Source organism: Callorhinus ursinus, unplaced genomic scaffold (assembly GCF_003265705.2).
Source record: "Callorhinus ursinus isolate GAN/ISIS: 27379988/994484 unplaced genomic scaffold, GSC_fseal_2.0 scaffold66, whole genome shotgun sequence".
Lineage (NCBI taxonomy): Eukaryota > Metazoa > Chordata > Mammalia > Carnivora > Otariidae > Callorhinus > Callorhinus ursinus.
In genome coordinates, this window is record NW_027397128.1 from 6,951,808 (window position 1) to 6,963,131 (window position 11,324).

The window sequence follows — 11,324 nt, forward strand, 5'->3', positions numbered from 1 at the left end:
AAGCCCTTATAATTCGGGGTGTTTGTGTTCTTGGGAACACGGGTCTGGAACTGCAAGGAGGGCGTAGGGGTAAGGTCTGGGTGTAAAAGAAGTAATGCAGTGAGGAAAACCAGAGAACAGCCCTCATGACGCACAATTTGTACTTCAGGGAATGTGGATCCAGAGTTTAGCCTTTCTGTAGAGCCCTGCTCTCTTTCCACACACACCTATCTAGCTGCCTACTAGCATTATTGACTTCTCCCCTTCCAGAAGTTCATTTAACCCTAAGTTCACCTGGCACCTCCCTAAGGGCTAAGTCTCTATTTTAAATCCCTTCTGAAAGTTGTCAGTTCCCTCCCTATGTTGACAAAAGAAGTGTCCTTTAAATACTCAGCTTGTCTACTTAAGTTGGTTGATTGTATTTACTTTACTAAAATCTCTCTGGATCGCCTAGGGGTGAGGGCAATTTGGGGGAAAAGTGATGAGGCCTGAGTGTGTGAGCATCTATGCAGGTTTATCCAGGGTCGCCCAAGACCTAACTCTAGCCGACATGGGTCTGTCCTCCAGCTTCTGTACAGATGCTTGTTAATTATCTAATGAATTATCCAGCAACAATAAGACCTGGAAAGATCATCGTGTTGTGGTTAGTTAGCCTTCTTCCCTTAATAAAAGCTAACATTTATCGAACACTTACTGCCAGACACTCTTTTATGTACTTTAGATATCTTAACTCTTATAATCCTCAAAACAAGCTTATGACATAGGTGCTATCTTTATATCTGCATTTTATTGATGATGCACAGATTAAGGAACTTGCCCAAAATCACACAGCTAATAAGTGGTAAAGCTAGGACTTGAACCCAGACAGCCTGGTTTTGGAGCCCAGGTCTTTAACCAGCCTCTCAAAGAAGATTCTTTTAGCCCTGTATGGCACCACAAAGGGAATAATATGAAATAAAAAAAAACTAGAAAAGGAAAAAGGAGAGAAAGAAAAATAGTGCATATGGTGGGAAGGGGTAAAATGTCACTAACAACTGCTCAATAACATTCTGGTGTAAGCTGCTGCCTTACTCCTGCCTAGATGTTGTTCTTCATCTGTTTGGTCTTTAGCCTGAAACTTTTTGTGTTGAATTCTATTTTCTTAATAACTATGAGAACTTCAAGCCTATTTAATTCCTGCCCATCCTTCAAAGCCAAGTGCAGGTCCTACTTCCTCCATAAAGCCTCCTTACTGTCCAGTCTACAGTAAATTTTAAAATTTTTACAGACTTATTTTTTTTACAGACTTATTGTCTGTAATGTTCATTTGGCTCTGAGTCACATTCTTAATTAGTCTTGTGTGCATTTATGTCTCATCTTACCAACCATACTGTAAACTCCCTAAGGGAAGAGACTTCTACTTCTCTTATATCTTGCATCCCCCATAATGTCTAGCACGGTGTCTTGCAACTAATAGACACAGTAAATATTTGTTGGTTGACTGAATGATCGAAAAATGTCAGAGTCTGTATCAAATCTTGGTTAACCTATGCACCATTTAGTGAAGAGCTATGCACTTAATGTGTACTCAGTAAACATTAACAGTGATTACAAAATCATTCAAGAAGTCTTTATGGAGTTTCTACAACGTGTAGAGAACAGTGCTGTGAGGATAGAAATGAAATAAAGGAACACAGCTTCTACCTTCGAAGAGTTTAGTTTTCTCTTACTACCTCAATGCATACTATCTCCCTTCTCTGAATTCCCGCTGCATTTGAAGTCAGGATTAGTGATCACTCACTTGTTGTCTCCCCCAATTCATTTGTGAGCTCCTTGAAGGAAATGTATAGCACTGTGCTGGGAACATAATAGAATCACAGAATTGAAAGGGACATTAGAGCTTTCCTATTGTCAAACTTCCCATCCAGCACAAGAACCCCTTTTGCAACAGCCCTGATCCAGCTTTTATTTAATTATATGCTTCCAGTATCAGGAATTAACCTATATAGGAAACACAGGAGGAAGATCAGTTTCAGGGGCTAGATAATGAGTTGGATTTTTGACTACGTGCAGCCTAATGGGATTGTTAGGCAACCAGGTGGAGACAAATAGCTGAAATTCAAGTCTCAATCTCAGGAGAGAGGTCAGGGCTGAAGATAGAGATTTAGGAGTCTTGGCATGCATGTATGTTGCAGTTGAAACACTAAGATTGAGTAAGACTGCCAAGGACAAGAGAAGAAAGGCACCAAGGACAAAGTCTCTGAGAATTCCTCTACCTGGAAAATGAGAGGAAAAATCAATGAGGTGGAAGAACTGGAAGACAAAGGAGAGAGTTGTAAGGAGAGGCTGGTCACCAGAGTCAACGGAGGATGGAGCAATGAAGTTGGAGAGGATAAGACTGAGATACATTTATTTGATCTGGTAATTAAGAAAACAGACCTTTGGGGCGCCTGGGTGGCTCAGTCGGTTAAGCATCTGCCTTCGACTCAGGTCATGATCCCAGAGTCCTGGGATCAAGCCCCATGACCAGTGAGTGGCTCCTTGCTCGGCAGGGAACTTGCTTCTCCCTCTCTCTCTGCCTGCTGCTCCCCCTGCTTGTGCGCTCTCTCTCTCTCTGTCAAATAAATAAATAAAATCTTTAAAAAAAAAAAGACAGACCTTTGATAACCCTAAAGAGAGCAGTCTTAGTGAAGTAGGTTCTATTTTTACTTACTCTTGTTGCTCCTAATGCCTGGCTTAATGCATATTTGTTGAATAACCGAATGAATAGATGGATGAGTTGTAGTTCCTGCCAAAAACAGGAGGTGATGGGAAAAAGGGAAAAAGTAAACAAGTTACCCCGTTTTTCCCTGAAGAGGAGTGATAATTTAGAGAAATGTTAAGGTGAAAAAGAGAGAAGGTGAGGGCTATGATTTTCCCCCCAAAATATGAAGTAAGCTCATCTGAGAATCACAGATTCCATTCTCAGTTTGATGGAGTAAACTCTCAACAGATAGCAACTATAAACTCTGAATAAAACACACACACACACACACACACACACACACACACACACCTGAAAATTCCAGATAGTGAGCAAAGGCAGGCAGTTATTGGAGGGAGGTTGGAACAAGGGAACAGCATAGGACAAGTTTCCCATTTTTATGGCTTTAGCCTGAGGGCAGACAGCAGTCACCAGCCACACCACTAAAACTATATTAGGAAACCCTCATTTTTCTAGCCTGAAGAACCAGAGGACTGGGCCTGGGGCAACCACGGTGTCTAGGAAGTGAGGGGATATTTCAGAAAGAGATCCTGAGAAAAGGAGCCCTAAATTATCTGTATGAATTCTTCCTAAGACTTATCCTGAACCACACATGCATAGATAGGGCAGGCTCAAAGCAACTTCTATCTACAACTAACATGAACAGAACTGATATTTGAGCTGCCACCCGTGACAGGCAAGGCAGAGTTTTCAGTTAGGATCTGACCAGGCTAATTGCCTGCTGAAACAAATATATCCACACTCTTCAGAGGAATGTAACAGAATCCAGAGTCTCCACAACATAACATTCACAAAGTCCTGGAAACCCTGTAAAATCACTCAATATATAAAGAATCAGGAAAATGTGACCCATTCTCAGGGAAAAGATAATTGATGGAAGCTCACCTGGAGATGATAATGCTTGATGAGGAGAGAAAAATACCCCAGTGATGAATGAAAAGATAGGAAACCTCAGCAGAAAAATAGAAAATATAAAAAAGGACTGAATGGAAATTCTAGAACTGAAAAACACAATATCTGAAATAAAAAACTAACTAGATGGACTTAAAAGCAGAGTTAGATAACAGAGGAAAGAGTCAGTGAACTTGAAGATATAGTAATAGAAAGTATCTAACCTGAAGATGAGAGAGCATTGAAAAAAAGTGCACGGAGCCTTACAGACCTGTGGCACAACATAAGAGGTTTCAAATATGTATGATTAGAGTCCCTGAAGAAGGGGAAAGAGAGAATGGGGTCAGAAACATTATTAGAAGAAATAATGGTTGAATACTTCCCAAATTTGGCAAAACAAAACAAAAACAAAAAAACCCATATACATTTACAGATTCAAGCTCAGCAAAGCCCCAATAGGATAAATATGGAGAAAACTGCACCTATGTGTAACATAGTCAAGCTGCTGAATAACCAAAGATCATGAGAAAATCTTGAAAGCAGTGAGAGAGAAAAAATGCATACTTTAATCATTATAATGATTCCAATAGCAATGGACATAATCATTATTATGATTCCAATAGCAATGGACTTCTCAGAAACTATGGATGCTAGAAGACAGTAGAAAACATCTGTAAGTCGCTGCGGGAAAAATCACTGTCAACCACAATTCTATGTTCAGTAAAAACATTCTTCAAGGACAAAGGCAAAATAAAGACATCTTCAGGTAAAAGAGAGTCTGTCTCATGCTCATAAGCCTTTATTCTTGGTGTTCCCTGTGTCTAGAACACACAGTTTCTGCCCCAGTCCCTTCCCTATCTTCAGCTTGCCTCACAGAATCCATCCTGGTCCCCCAAGTCCAAGTTTGATGCCCCTCTTTTTTTATACACCTATAGCCCCTCATATTTCCCCAATCTTAGTATTTATCCTGCTGTACGTAATTGCTTGTTTAATTGCCTGTGAACTCCACTAGACTATGTGCTTCGTGAGGGCAAGCATTTTGTTTTTCTGTCCCTGGCATGGAATAGGCCCTCAATTAGTATTTATTGAATAAAGGGAAAAAAAAGTCTGATTCCAAAGAATTTTTTTCTACTACATGAGGCTGTTATCGTGGAGAGAAAGGTCCTGACACTACTATAAGATTCACTATTACTGTACTCTCTTAAACTTTACAGGGAAATATACTGTTCTCTGAAAAACTGCAGCTCTCATTGAACAATCATTAGCCTATGATTACATGGGCAGTCATTGTTAGGGACAATCTATATGTACTTAACATAGATCCTTGCAATAAAGAGTTGTGAAAATCCTCATTTTAATACTACTTCAACAAATGGCTGGCAATATGGAAATGATTAAACTATCGTACATCCAACTGATAGAATATTATGCAGATTCTAAAATTATATTTATCAACCTATGTAATCATTTGAAAACATCCTTATATGTTAGGTGGGGGGGAAATCCTGAAATACAAAATTATACATATAGTGTGATTATAACAATGTCTTTTAAAAAATCTACATGGGGCACCTGGGTGGCTCAGTCAGTTAAGCATCTGTCTTTGGCTCAGGTCATGATCCTGGGGTCCTGGGATCGAGCCCCGCATCAGGCTCCTTGCTCAGCGGGAGCCTGCTTCTCCCTCTCCCTCTGCCTGCTGCTCCCCCTGCTTGAGCTCTCTCTCTCTTTCAAATAAATAAATAAAATCTTTTTAAAGAATAAAAAATTAAAAAATCTACATAGAACAGGGACACCTGCCTGGCTCAGTCAGTAGAGCGTGCAACTCTTTATCTTGGGGTCCTGAGTTCAAGCCCCACGTTGGTGGTAGAGTTTACTTTAAAAAAAAAAATCTATGTAGAAGGAAAAAAATAACACTGGAAAGAAATATAGCAAAAATTACTGTAGCTTTCACTGGGTGATGGAACCATGGGTACTTTAAATATTTTTCTCTATATTTTACATTTTTTCTTGAATAAACAGGCATTACTTCCATAGTGGGTGGGGGAGTCTCGAGGGAGGGAGAAGTCCCCTGGTACACCAGACCGCAATCACAAGGAAAACAGGACTGTGTTTAAGCCTTCTTTCTCTTTAACTTATATCTTAATGGCCTGATACCACTTACAGATTAACTGAGTGCATGACCCTATTGAAGGATGCTATAAGACTGGCCCCAGGAAAAGCAGAAAGGGGATCAACAGTGGAAACTGCCAGAGGCAGGAGAAAGAGACTAAGCAAAGAGATCAGAGAAAGTAAACATAAAAGAACAGGAAACGGAAGGGGGAAGGGAAAGACAAGAGGCTAGGTATACTTTCATACATTGGCATCCATATGAAAAAGAGGAGTTAGTTGTGGATTTTTATGACAGGCATAGCTAGCATATTTTCATGTTATTTTATTATTGTCTGTATTAAAAATTTGTGTATTTGTGCTTTGTGCCTCACTATTCCTTCCAGGGTCAGGCTGTGTATTTCTTCACCCCACACGTGCTGTCATATCTGCCTGATGTTGCCAGGGAAGATCAGCTAGACACTAGATCTGGACATTCTGGAGCCTACTCTGGGAGCAAATTGCATAACCACGTGCCTATCTATGTGAGCTATAGATTTAGCAAGCTCTATGGGACAGTCAGGAACCTTCTGGGCGATAAAGGAGATCTGGATGGGGATTCATGGTATCCCAGAGGCATTTGTGGAAAACAAGAAAGTAGATAGTTCTCTCTGGGTCTAAACCCCGTTTATGACACACAACTCAACTAACCAAACAATGCTGGCTCATAGCCAAGACTGTTTTTGTAAGATGTTTGTAGTATTCTGTTGATTTCTGTGTACTACTTCTGTCATTTTTGAAGCTTTTACTGGGCTAGTGGGATGACTGATGGGGTATTTTAGCTTATTAAATGTCAAGTGAGAGTGTTGAGATTAGAAATGAATTTCTACATGGTTTGGCATGAGTATAGTCATTCCCAGAAAGGCAGACTTTCTGGCAACCTTGTTTTTTCCGTTTGATAATCCATCTTGTAACCCATCTGGGAACTAGGAACATGGAGACTTAACCTTAAAAGAAGGACAAATACAAGATCTTAGCATCATCCATTGACCTTTGGAGGGTGGACACGATGGTCTTAAAGCTCCTGATCATGTAATTTGTAGTGTGAAGGATTGTGGCTTCCATTATCCTATGTAAGAGTCTTGCACCATCCAATACAGTCTCCACTAGCCACATGTGACCAAGTTTAAATTAAAGTTAAATAAAATTAAAACTCAGCTCCTCAGTTTCCTGGCCACATTTCAAATGTTGAATAGGCTACCATACTGGACAGTGCAGAGATAGAACATTTCTATCATCCCGGGGAGTTCTACTGGACAGCACTGTGAATCAAGGCTCCCAAAATGGTGATACCTGGGGACCAAGCATCTCTGTGTTTGCAGGTAAAGTGACTTATTTTTTCTTACTTCAGGTTGTCTCTTTGTATTGATATGCTCAGAGTAACTAGGGAAGTTGAGGCAGTTTAGCAGACTTGTTAGCCCTCTTCACACACACACACACACACACACACACACACACACACAGATGAGAATTCTCCTTTAGGGAATGGCTAAATAAATGGGGCACAGTCATTAAATGGAATATCATACAACTGTTAAAAGGAATGAACTCCATGTATCAATAAGGATAAATCTCAAAAACCTTTTTCATGTGAAAAAAGCCAGTTGCCAAACATAACCATTTACTGCACACAAAACAATACTACATTTTTCCTACATAAGAGCATTTTTTTTTTTAAGATCTGGAAGAATACATATCAGACTCATGACAGTGGTAACTTCAGGGAGGAGTAAGAGTAAATGGAATAAGGGACCAAAGGGACTTTTAACTGTTTCTGTAATGTTCTAAATTTTTTTTGAAGATTGTAAGTAATCTCTACAGGCAACATGGGGCTCAAACTTACAACCTCAAGATCAAGAGTCCCATGCTCTACTGACAGCCAACCAGGTGCCCCTTTAATGTTCTAAATTTTTAAAGGAAAACATTCATGTATTACTTGTATAACTACAATTATTAAGAGAGGACACGAATTTATATACAAATACAAATGGAAATATGTAAAAATACAGTCGTGAAAAAATAAGGGAAGTACACAAAACTCTAATGATAATTGTGTTGAGATGGTGGGTTCATGGGTAATTATTTTCTTCTATTTCTCTATTTTCACAAGTTTGTTTGTCTTGTGGCTGTAATGTTAATACAATAAAAATTTTAAGATAAAAAATGAGTCCACCCTTACGCTGCAGACAGAGTATTATCACATATCAGGTGTAGCTCTTAAGAGGCAACTGGCTCTTGTACATAATTAGAGCCAGAAATAACAGCTCAACATCATTTATGTAAAGAAATTTAATTATCCTTGGTGGCAGCCTCCAAAATTCAATTGGTCAATGTAAAACCCCATTCTGCAGCAAATTCACAGTGGTAGGCACCCTGGGACCCTTCAGTTCCTCAAACCAGAGGTTCCACTGGAATATTTATGAGGCTTCCCTTCGTATGCCCAGGCCACCTGACTGGTTATAGGCTTTGGAAATTGCTCAAATCAAAAATCCCTCCTCTGTGGTGTGCAACTCAGATCAAAAAGCTGCTTCCGGCAAAAAATCCGGCTTCACCCGCACCCTACCTCCATGAGGACGTGAGGTAAACTTCCATGCAACAACAATGCTGGCCAAGCTTCTCGACTTTCAAGCCAGAATGTAAACCCTGTCACCCAAACACCTGTTCATCTGGCTTCCAAAACATATGGATCCTGCCTCAATTGACAACAGAGCATACCAACACTTCTGGCCTTCACCAGAGAAGTGTAGTCAGCCTCTGAGGTCCTGTCAAAAGTCTGGCTGTGAGAAGAGATATTTATGGAATATATTGTAAGGGACATTTTATCCATCCACTCCTTTAGGTGGCATTTTAAGTTGTGTCCCCAGATCAAGTTAAGGCACCAGAAGGTTACATGCCTGAACCATATTAGCTCAGCCCCTGCAGAAATGCTTTAATGTTACACCCTTGGCTTTTAGCCAGGGTAGTTATGAGCAAGTAATATGAAAATCTCTTGTGTGTGTGTTATGAAACTGTTACTGAGGACATTGTCCTTTATGTTAATCCCACATGAGAGATTTCTTATGGAATTTAGTGTCAGCAGTGAACCATTATGTAGCTGTTAAAAATTATAATTCTGGAAGACTAAATATGAAAGTGTGTTTATGATATGTTCATTGTAAAAAAACAAGAACACAAAATGGCATATAGACTCTCATTGCAGCCATGTAAAAATTATTTGTGTCTGTGGAAGAGGACTAAAAGCTGCTAGGCAAAGATGAAAATTGTATGAGGGCAATGGGATTGTAAAAATGTTTTGTATTTTCAAAAATTTTTGTTTGCTGTACGGGCGCCTGGGTGGCTCAGTCGTTAAGTGTCTGCCTTCCGGTCAGGTCATGATCCCAGGGTCCTGGGATCGAGCCCCGCATCGGGCTCCCTGCTCAGCGGGAAGCCTGCTTCTCCCTCTCCCACTGCCCCTGCTTGTGTTCCCTCTCTTGCTGTGTCTCTCTCTGTCAAACAAATAAATAAAATCTTTCAAAAAAAATTGTTTGCTGTAGCCCTGTCTTTTCAACTGGGAGAAAAAAAAGAATTTAGTGACAGGGAAATCTCTGTCCCTCCTGAGGAGCTGCTATGTGTCTTTCCGATAATGAGAATTGTCACATTCTCCCTTTCCCCTGGCTGCCCCCAAAAGGTGGACTTCACGTTTGGTCATTGCACGTTAGCTCCTCCTTCCTTTCTATGCCTCTGATGTTCTATTTCTATAATCTTATGACATTTGTACTTTTGGGGGGGGTAAAGTGCTCCACATCCCTTATAGAAAGCGGCAAAATGGGGCGCCTGTGTGGCTCAGTGGTTGAGCATCTGCCTTCGGCTCAGGTCATGATACCGAGGTCCTGGGATCGAGCCCCGCATCGGGCTCCCTGCTTGGCGGGAGGCCTGCTTCTCCCTCTCGCACCCCCCTGCTTGAGTTCCCTCTCTCACTGTGTCTCTCTCTGTCAAATAAATAAATAAAATCTTTAAAAAAAAAGAAAGCAGCAAAATATAAAGCATTTTTCCCATTTTAAAAGTTATCCACAGTCATAATAAACTGGAAATATGTGAGAAAGTAAAAACAAAAAAAGATAACCACTGTTAACAGTTTTTGGCATTTCTTCCTATTTTTTCTCAATGTATTTTAAACAAAATTTTTATTTTTTTTAAAGATTTTATTTATTTATTTGAGAGAGAGAGAATGAGAGATAGAGAGCACGAGAGGGAAGAGGGTCAGAGGGAGAAGCAGACTCCCCGCTGAGCAGGGAGCCCGATGTGGGACTCGATCCCGGGACTCCAGGATCATGACCTGAGCCGAAGGCAGTCGCTTAACCAACTGAGCCACCCAGGCGCCCTATTTTAAACAAAATTATGAGCATATAGCATGTAAAGTATCACATCCTGCTCTTTTCATGTAACTTTAAATTACAAGCATGTAAAAGATAAATAAAATAAATATAAGCATGTTTCCTATACTGGAAACTCTTCTGGTTGAAAACCCCGGTAAATATCATGCCAGGAGGACTTTCTTTCTTTCTTTTTTTTCCAGTAGGACTTTCAAAGGTTGAAACCACTGAGACCTGCAGGAAGGGTTAAAGACGAAGCTGGAAAGTCAGTTCAGGTGAGCCCAAAAGCTAAGAGATGAAGCTTTGTGGACCTTATTCCAACCGGGGGGGGGGGGGTTTGGGGGGGTGGGCAGAACCGAATTGCATGGGTGTGAAGTGTAAGCTCAGGGAAGCCTAAGGCCAGAAGGGCAATCTGGGGTCTTATATCCAGATTGGAGATCACAAGAAATAGGATTTTAGAGCTGGGACAGACGTTAGCTATCATCTAATATAATATGCTCATTTACAACTGCAGAAACCAAAGCCAGAGGAGGCAAATTGACTTGTGTAGGCTCTGGAGTCAGAATGCCTGGATTTGTCTCTCTGCTCTGCTACTTAGTAACACCGGACCATAAGTAGATGCCTTACCCGCTCCGAGTCTCATTTTCCTCTCTGAAAGGGAAAAACAGCATTTAACTTACATGCTTCTTGTGTGGATCAAATCAGACAATCCACATAAAGCACCTAGCACAGTACTTAACACATAATAAAAGCTCAATAAATGTTACTTTTTGATAGTACTGTAATTATTATCATGCCTGAACTAGTTAGTGACAGAGCTATGACAAGGTCTCAGATCTCCTGACTCAAGCTAGTGCTCTTTTCACTGTATTGGACTAACTTTCAGGGTCCAGAAAGACTGAGAGTTGCCTTGAACTTAGTAGGGGTAGCAACTCAAATCTACTTGGGGCTAAACCTAAAGACTTTAGTCTGGGGTCCACTTTATGTAAAAGCACCCAGCCCGGTGTCTGGAAAACAGTAGGCTTTTTTTTTTTCTTTTAAGATTTTATTTATTTGACAGAGAGAGAGAGAACGAGAGCACAAGCAGGGGGAGCTGCAGAGGAAGAGAGAGAAGCCGACTCCCCACTGAGCAGGGAGCCTGCCACACCATGGGGCTCGCTCCAGGGCTCCATCCCAGGACCCTGGGATCATAACCTGAGCCGAAGGCAGATGCT